Here is a 9,535-nt window from a genome sequence, read left to right as displayed (position 1 = left end):
ATGTTTGGGAAAGTTACAGTTCTTATTGGATTTGTTTCCCCTGCTAAAAAAAGTCTCAAAAGGTGTTGAAAATACTGATGTTGTAGATCAATATTTAGTTGCATTAAATATCAAAGAAAAAGTGACGATGTTACAAGATGCGTGTAAGGATGTTATAGAATCATGTAATAATTCCATTTTAATAACCGAAGCAAATCAAAAAAACACAAAAATTGACGAAAAAAATGAGGAAAATAATATAGTTCCGCATGATCCTGGTTTAAGAGAACGGAATATAACTGATTCGCAAAGATCTTACTTAATAGAATTAGGTCCTCATCAACCAGTCTTATCAAAATTCCCAAGTGATGGAAAGAATAGGTTTAATTCACAGTGGTACAAACAATTTTCATTTTTAGAATACAGCACCGTGAAAGATGCGGCTTATTGTTTTGTATGTTATCTTTTTGCAGCGGTGATAGGAAGGGAGAAATCGGATCTGGCCTGGATCAGTACGGGTGTGAAAAATTGGGGAAAGATGAAAAGTGCAGGTTTTATAAAAGAGGGTAAACTGCCTCAACATTTCAACTCCACTTCTCACAAAAGTGCTTTATGATGGTCATTTTTTGGTAAAGTCTAAACATATTGATGTACTCATCGATACATCAATACTTTCACATAATACGATTATAGTAAAAATCTTATTTGATGTAGCGAGAAACCTTGCAAGGCAAGGTGTTGCATTTCGAGGAAATTAATCAGATGATACCTTCTATCAGGTTGTATGCCTTATTGCTCGTCATAACAGTATTATGCAGAAATGGTTAGAAAACCAACATTTTCGTTCCTATCATACTACGTATACAAGTTACCGATCTCAAAATGAATTTATTCAACTGTTAGGTGATGAGGTGAGAGCAGAAATTGTCAAGAAGATCAACAAATCTAATTTTTTCACCATAATGGCAGATCATACCCCCGACTGGTCAAATAAAGACATTCTTTCTATAGCCGTAAGAACGGTTGGTATCAACGGAATTCCAAAGGAAAGACTTCTTTCGATAAGCGAGGCAGATGGCAAGACTGGAATTGGCATAGCCAATGAAATTTTAAATATTTTACAGAATTTAAAAATAGACACTCGAAATTAGCATTCCAGTCCTATGACTTTGCGTCAGCGATGTCGGGTAAATTTAATGGATGCCAGCAGAAAATGTCTGAACTAGTGGGTCATAAGATACCATACATACCCTGCCAAGCACATAGAGTAAACACTGCTGTTGAACACTCTTGCAAGGCAAGTCCACTAGTGTCAGATATGTTTAACATATTGGAAGAAATCTATGTGTTTTTTACATCTAGTGCAAAAAGATGCCAGATATTAAAATCACAACTGGAGCAAGTGGATAACGCCCTTTTTTTGAAAAATCTTTCAAGAACTCGGTGGACAGCTAGAGCAGAAAGCTTACAAGCAATAAATAGATCATACGAAATCATTTTAGAGACTCTGGAAGGCATATCTACAAACGTCAAAGTTGATAATAAAACCAAAGGCAAAGCACATGGTCTCTATAAACGTATGCTATCTTTTGATTTTATCTCGTGTTTAATATTTTTAAAAACAATATTTTACAAACTGAAAATAGTTACAGAACTGCTTGAATCGGAAAGGCTTAACGTTATAGATGCTGTAGAATAAATTAAAAGCACTGCCAATATTCTCCAAAGAATCCGGAACAATGATAAAGAATTACGTGACCTGATTGACGCAGCGAAACAATTCACATGTAAAGCGAACATTTCACCCGAAGATGATTTCAAAAACCATCATAGGCGGCGAATTATACCAAAAAAAATCGATTAAAACAATCAAAACACAACGTCTTTTGATATGTACGGATATTTTAAAAAAGAATTTATTTGTGTTTTGGATGTTTTAATCACATTTTTACAAACAAATTTAAATGATGTCATAGAAAACCTTCGTCCAATAATAAAACTATTTTCTTTGCTATTGTCTAATGAAAATCTTTCTAGGGAATACATAAATCTAGTTCTAGCAATGTATCCTTGCAACAAGCCAGACCCTTATGCACTGCAGGGCGAGCTCGAAATTTTTTTTTGAGTTATGCAGACAAAAAAATGTAAGCTCTATGCATGACATTATGGAAGTGGCAGTACAACGGAAGGACTCATTAATATTAACCTTCCAGTTATGTCAATTTATTTATACTGCTGGATTTTCAGTTGTAAAAAATGAACGTTCTAATAGTTCATTAAAATTTGTAAAAAATGCTCTACGGACTCAAATGGGAAACGAACGGCTTAACTCTTTGATGGCCCTTAAATGCGAAAAAGATATTACAGACAATATCAATATATCTAAAATTATGTCAGCATGGTGCAAGCTCAAAAACCGTAGAATGAGAGTTACGCAAACAAAAGTATTATAATTTTAATTTCTATTTATATAAATATAAATAGAAATTAAAATTATTATAATCCTTTATGGATTACATTTTTCTATTTTTGTTATTAATCCTATATTTTAAAACGTAATGTCCAATAAATGACTTAAGACAATTTTTTTTTTTTGTTGGCAAAATTTTATTATATCCCCTCCCCCCCCAATAATTTCGCTTCGGTCCGTCCCTAATGGAAACCTTCATATGTCATTCCAATATTTAAAAACAATGAAAAAAACGTAATTAACAATTACCGACCAATAAGTAAGCTTTGTATTTTTGCCAAGGTTTTTGAAAAAATAATTTATAAAAATATTTTTAATGTTGTCAAACGTTTGCTAATTTCTGAGCAACATGGATTTCTACCAAATAAATCCATTGAATCTTGAATATACGGAATACATTAAAGAAAACATGGATAGCGGAGTTCAGGTGGATGCTATCTACACCGATTTTAGTAAAGCTTTTGACAAAATTGATCATACCATAATGAAATATAAATTAAAAAAGTCAGTGTGGATGGCATTTTTCTGGACTGGTGCGAATCCTTTTTAAGAGGTCGTACTTTTTCTGTATTGGTAAATAAGGTTGAATCCATGAATATAAAAGTTACCTCTGGGGTACCGCAAGGATCCCATCTAGGACCTCTGTTCTTTCTTATTTATCTTGATAATGTAAAACTTTGTTTTTCAAACTCTATGGTTCTTGGATTCGCCGATGACTTAAAAATTTACAAACAAATTAAAACTCCGCACGATTGTGAATTGCTGCAAAAAAACTTAGATCAATTTCATAAATACTGTCTTAAAAATAACTTGTTTATAAATTCAAATAAATGTAATGTTATCAGTTTCACTAGAAATAAAAATCCAATTCAATACAATTACAGAATTGGTAACAGTGCCTTAAATAGAGAAAACGAGGTTAGAGATCTGGGCTTGACACTTGACAATAAACTTACATTTGAAAAATATATAGATTTAAAAATTTCAAAGAGTTTTAAAATGTTGGGCTTCATAAATAGACAATCTAACTTATTTTCAAATCCAAATACATACTTAACACTCTATTATGCTTATGTACACAGCAAGCTTAATTTTGCTTCAATAATCTGGAGTCCTTATTATCAAATTTAAAATAAAGACGCAATCGAAAGGGTACAAAAAAGGTTTTTGAAGTCATTTTTATTTAAATATGGTAACCAGCTTCAGCTTACTAGTATAGCATCTGTAAGAAATCATTATAATATTTTAACTCTTTAGGATCGAAGGATTTTATCTGATATTATGTTTCTTTATAAAATATTAACAGGTAAAGTAGAGTCTCCTCATTTGTTAAGCAAAATCTCATTTAATATAGCGCCGAGAGCATTTAGGGTAAACCATTTGTTCAAGGTCCCATTTAGACACACTTTGCATGCTCAAAATTCTCCTATAATAAGGATGATGCATGAGGCCATTGCAGTGCTGCCAGATCTACCGATTTTTCGGTAGATCTACCGATATCAACACAAGTCTACCGATATACCGATTTAAGCCTTATTTCTACCGAAAAGTCGTAGTCGTATATTTTAAAACTTCATGTGTAAAAAAACTTAAAAAAAAAATTTTAGCTAAAGTTTAGAACCTTGATACTCATAAATTAAGCACATGATTTATTGAAATAAACTCACTAGATAATAACGTAGGTTAGAATTTACTAATCTACTCGATATATCATCCAACGTTGATTTTAGGTGACGTTTAGAATTTAGAGTTGATATTTTTAGGACGAATAATAAACGCTCGTTGCGGGGAAACCCAGAATGAAGATTTTTGGGATTTCCCGTAACGGGCGTTTGCTTGTAAAAACCTTTGCGCTGCGGCTCATTTATTCTCATTGTTTGGTTGGTGATTCGTGTGTGTATTTTTCTCAATTTTCAATTAAACGTTAAAATGAATAGTGACGCTGGATCAAGTGATAATAATACGGACGGCGAGAGAAGAAACCCTGGATCTTCTACAAAAGAAAGAAAAAAAGCAAAATATATGCAAAATTATAAGGAAAATTGGTAAGATTTACCCCACTTTAAGAAATGATTGAGTAAAAGTAAAAAAGGCAGAAATTATGCATATTGCAAACCCTGTAACAAGGATATTAATATTAGTCGTGGAAAAGATTCTTTAATTAAACATAGCCAAAGCAAGGGGCATGAACAAAACGCGAAAGCTATTCTAAATCAAAGAACCTTAACTTCGTTTGCATGTGCCGTTCCAGGGGAAAAAAGCTAAAGGAAAACATAAAAGAAGGTAAACATAGCTTTATTAAAAATTAGTATAATTTGCTAAAAAAATTGATTTTAACTTTTAGGAGAAATAAGATTATGTGCGTTTATCGCTGAACATAATTTGCCGTTTGCAACAATGGACCATTTAGTGAAAATTGTGACAAAAATCTGCCCCGACTCGAAAGTGGCTCAAGGTTTGGCTTGCGGCAGGACCAAAACAACAGGTATTGTGAAAAATGTTTTGGGGCAGCATGTGTTCGAGATTCTCTGTGAGCATCTTCAAAAAAATAAATTTTCATTGATAGTCGACGAATCGACCGACCGAAGCTCCGAAAAGACTCTTTGTATGGTTGCCAGAAGTTATCGAAATAATACCATCAAGAATGATTTTCTGGCGTTGGTAAAGGTTTCTTCAGCGGACTCTAGTTCACTATATAATCATATTATTGAGTTTATGCAGAGCAATAATATTATTTATAAAAAAAAACATGATAGGGTTCGCGTCGGATGGGTCAACATAAATCAGTTATGGCATTGTTAAAAAAAGATGTTCCATCATTATACACTATGAGATGCATTTGTCACTCATTTCATTTGTGCGCCTCTTACGCCTGCCAAAAATTACCACGATTTGTTGAAGACTTAACACGTGATATTTATAATTATTTTAACTGCAGTCCTAAAAGAGTATCTGAATTTTCAGAGTTTCAAGAATTTTGTGACACAAAAGTTCACAAAATCTTACATCCCGCACAAACCCGCTGGCTTTCCGTGCATTCTGCGATATCCCGAATCCTTAAGCAATATAATGCCCTAAAACTTTTTTTTACAGATGCAGTAAGTCAAAAAGATCTACTGGCTGCTGAAAATATTTTAACAAAACTCAGAGATCCTAGCACTAAATTATTTTTACAATTTTGGATTTTATATTAACTTTTTTTAATAACCTTAATAAGCAAATGCAATCTGAGTCACCAAAAGTCCATGTTATTTATAAAAATATTAGTAACATTTTAAGAACTATATTTGATTGTTTTTTAAAGCGAGATTAATACACTTATTCAAAATATTAACTTTAAAAATTCCGAGAATTTTTTGGCGATTGAAAATATATATTTGGGAGGAAATGTGGAACAGACGATTTTAGCGGAAAGTATTTTAAATGAACAATTATTATTTTTTCGCCTAAGATGTCTAGATTTTTATATAGAAGGTTGTTCCCAAATACTCGAAAGATTTCCTTTAAAAGACAATATATTAGAAAAACTTAGGGTGATATACCCAGAAGTAGTCAAATCAGGATATGTTTCTTCGATTGTCAATATAGCTGCGGCATTTCCTAATTTAATTGAACTTACAAAATTTAGATCAGTGGCGCCTTCTGCGGAATACAGCAGAAATTCAAACATTTTCAAAGGAAGTGATAATATTTTGGCAACAGGTTGAGGACATTAAAATGGGTGATGAATGGTGGTGATAAAATGGATGAAATGGTGTCATCAGCAAATGTTGAAAGAAAATTTTCTCAATTCAATTTAATTAAAACTGACCAAAGGATGTCTTTAAATGTGAATACTTCCGCCTCTCTTCTTTATACCAAAGAGTTTATAGGAGAAAAAAATTGTTTCGACCTTACTATAGAAAAAAAATTAATTGACAGTATGAAGAGCAGCACTATATATAAAGAGTAATACCTACATAGGTATATACCTAGATTACCTAGTCGAATTTGTTATGCTGCTAGCGCTAAAGGCTACCAGATATTTAAGTATTAAGTTCATTATTGAGTATTAATTATTAAGTATAAATTAAGTTATGGCCGATTGCAGGCTAAAGCAATATTTTAGGTACCTACATAGGTAGGTATATACAATGTATATACCTACAATATAATGTATATTATATTATGTAAGACTTTTATATATTATATAATATTTTGTATAATTTTTTTGGTAAAAATACATTTTCTTTAAAAAATGAGTTGGGTCTCATTTATTGTAGAAAACACAGATAATAAAATATGTATGACTTAAAAAAAATTGGTTGCGTCAAATTACGACAATATTAATTTCTACCGATTTTTTCTCCAATCTACCGAAAAAAGTCGGTTACATCTACCGAAAGTTACAGCGACGATCTGGCAGCACTGGGCCAATGTTTTATATTCTGATTTAGATTTGGATTGTTTCAACCTGTCTGAAATAAAACTGAAGCAAATAATTAAAAGCGCCCTTCTGTCACGGATTTAGATATTTAAGTTTAAGAAAACATTTCTTTTTTATATGTTTATATAAGTTCCAAAGTAGGTAAAATTTTCTTGATGAATTTTTTTGGTTTTTTAGTTAGTATTTCTTAGTTTTTAGTTAACTTAGTATACATTTTGATGTGGATACTGTTGTAGGTTTACCTGTTTGTATCCTTAAAAGATTATAAATATAAAATAAATAAAAAAAAATATATTTCTTAAATATATGGAGGAAAACTGTCCTCAACACAATAGCGTTTAAAGATTTAAAATAGAGGACAATGATTCTCTTTATAATGAGACGCACTTTTAATAGCCAACACTTTAATTAAACTGCTGTAATAAAGATATTGGGGTGATGGTATCAATTTATTATCTAATTTTAACACTTAAAAAAACAATATTTGGATATTTGCAAAAATTTATTATTTTATATTACGTTTTACTTTTATTTTATAAGAAAAATAATATGTATTGTGGGTCATGGCCCATACTTAAAGTGAAAGAAGAAGTAATTTCTGATAAAAAATTATATAACATGGAGCTTGATTCCTAGTAATTAAAAAAAATAAATAAGTAGTTTTTGCCAAATTGGATGAATCTTTATAATTATCCTACTTACGTATAAAAAAATCCTTAATATTGGGTACATTATAATGTTTTGTTTTTCGTATCAGGATAACCAAAAATTTTTTTTGTAAATGTCACAAAAATAACAACTTTGTAGAATGTTTTCTAGAGAGCATTTCATATGTTTAGATTGGAATCAATTTATAATAACGGATTTTTAAAAATTGTTACTCACCAGAAAGAGTCGTTCCATAATGAAGACTTTATTCACTGGTGACTAACTTGAGAGTACTATTTATTAGTTTATTTATGGGCTTATATTAGGTATAATCGTATATGTGCTAATTATGCACAATAAAGGTTACAAGCCGAATTCGCGCTATCACTGCTTTGACTTTTCTGAGATTTTTTCTCTAATTCTTAGGTAAACTGTGTAATCAGCACATAATCATTTTATGATTATTGCTTTAAGCTTAAATAAGGATTTGATTGCGTATTTATATAAATTAAAAAAAAAAACTTTTTATTTGCCGGGGGAATATTATTTTATTGTGTAAGCGTGTCAATTAAAGTGCATGTATGTCTGTTGGATAGAAAATAGGTAGGTAAGAGGATTAAATATAATTCAATGTTTATAAAGCGAATATTAAAAAAGTTTTTTTTATTAATATTTTTATTACTGGAGTGTATTAAGAGCTTTTATATGCTTGTTAAAATAAGTAAGAGATCAAAAGGGTTTAGCTTAGGCACATAATCTAAAAGGCTAAGAACCTTAAATCCTTAGAATAAATCTAACCTTCTCTTGTGTTGTTTTTAAAAAATAAACTCATAATAGTTGTAAATATTACTCAAAAATGCGTCTTTTCTATATGTACAGGTTGGGGAATCGATCATTACGCATATGGAGATGCTTAAAGGCAAAATATGGCAACGCGCACGTATGCATTTCGTGCGCTCTGCTACTCATCTACTACGTCTTTGTTTTTAGTAAGACATTAGTAAGCGTCTGACTTTAAAAGGGTAATTGCATTACTTGCAATAAAAATTAGCAAAATATTACGTGAAAGTTCAGGCATTTTTAAAATATTTTTTGATGCGGCCTTTACATATACCGGTGTACCACCCACATAGAATCGTAATCTGAAAATTTTTATTATACTGTGTATTGCATAATGGAAATTAAGCGTTATCCAAATAAAAATGAAATATATATTCTCTGGCAAAAAGCAGAAAATAACACTTTAATTAATTTAAGCATAATCAAGTCATTTTTGCTACTGAACTCTTTCGATAGAATATTCTTTCAATTCAGTATGGGATTTATAACAATCTTAAAGACAAAAGGATGTTTCAAAATTTGAATTCACAAGTAAAATTGCGTTTTTGCAAGGAATCGGTCTATTTTTAAATGTCCGCATTGAAAACCTTTAAACACAATCTTCCATTGTAAATATTTTTTTCTTGGAAATTTTATCAGTAAATTTAACTTTGATTTATAGTCTATACCATCGACCCAGGTCTAACAAATATAATAGAGAACGACCGTATAAACAGAAACGGATTTTCAAATAAGACGGGCCTATCCCTACACTCTTAAAAATAGGTGAATAAAAATTCAACAATTGTATAGATTTTACATACAATTTGATTCTGGAAATGGTACAGAATCAATTTGTGTAGAATTCCTCTATGCTATTGTGTTTAAACAACTGTGGTTCTATAATCAACGAATTGTGTATCAATTTGATTTATTTTATTGTATATATAGTACACTATTTGTGTACTTAAATTCGACAATATTTTATATTTATTTAATATAATTGTTCAGTAAATAAGCAAACTCTTAGTGTTTTTTTTAACATGGTATGTACAGAAAAAAAACACAATTTGTGCATTTTAAATACACACGTTAGTGTAGGTTGTTTTTACAATATATTTTATTTTCTTTCATTTCAACTATAAAATTTTATTACAAATTGTGTATATTAATACTATATATTGTTTTATAAA

General features: G+C 30.5%; 1 pseudogene; it reads left to right on the top strand.

Annotated features, from left to right (window-relative positions):
- The first annotated feature begins 4,846 nt into the window (after nt 1–4,846).
- LOC126739125 (uncharacterized) lies at nt 4,847–5,762 on the top strand (annotated as a pseudogene).
- The last annotated feature ends 3,773 nt before the right edge of the window (nt 5,763–9,535 follow it).

Source organism: Anthonomus grandis, chromosome 8 (assembly GCF_022605725.1).
Source record: "Anthonomus grandis grandis chromosome 8, icAntGran1.3, whole genome shotgun sequence".
Classification (NCBI taxonomy): domain Eukaryota; kingdom Metazoa; phylum Arthropoda; class Insecta; order Coleoptera; family Curculionidae; genus Anthonomus; species Anthonomus grandis.
The sequence above is the reverse complement of the archived record's forward strand: the minus strand, read 5'-3'. Positions and strand labels throughout refer to the sequence as shown.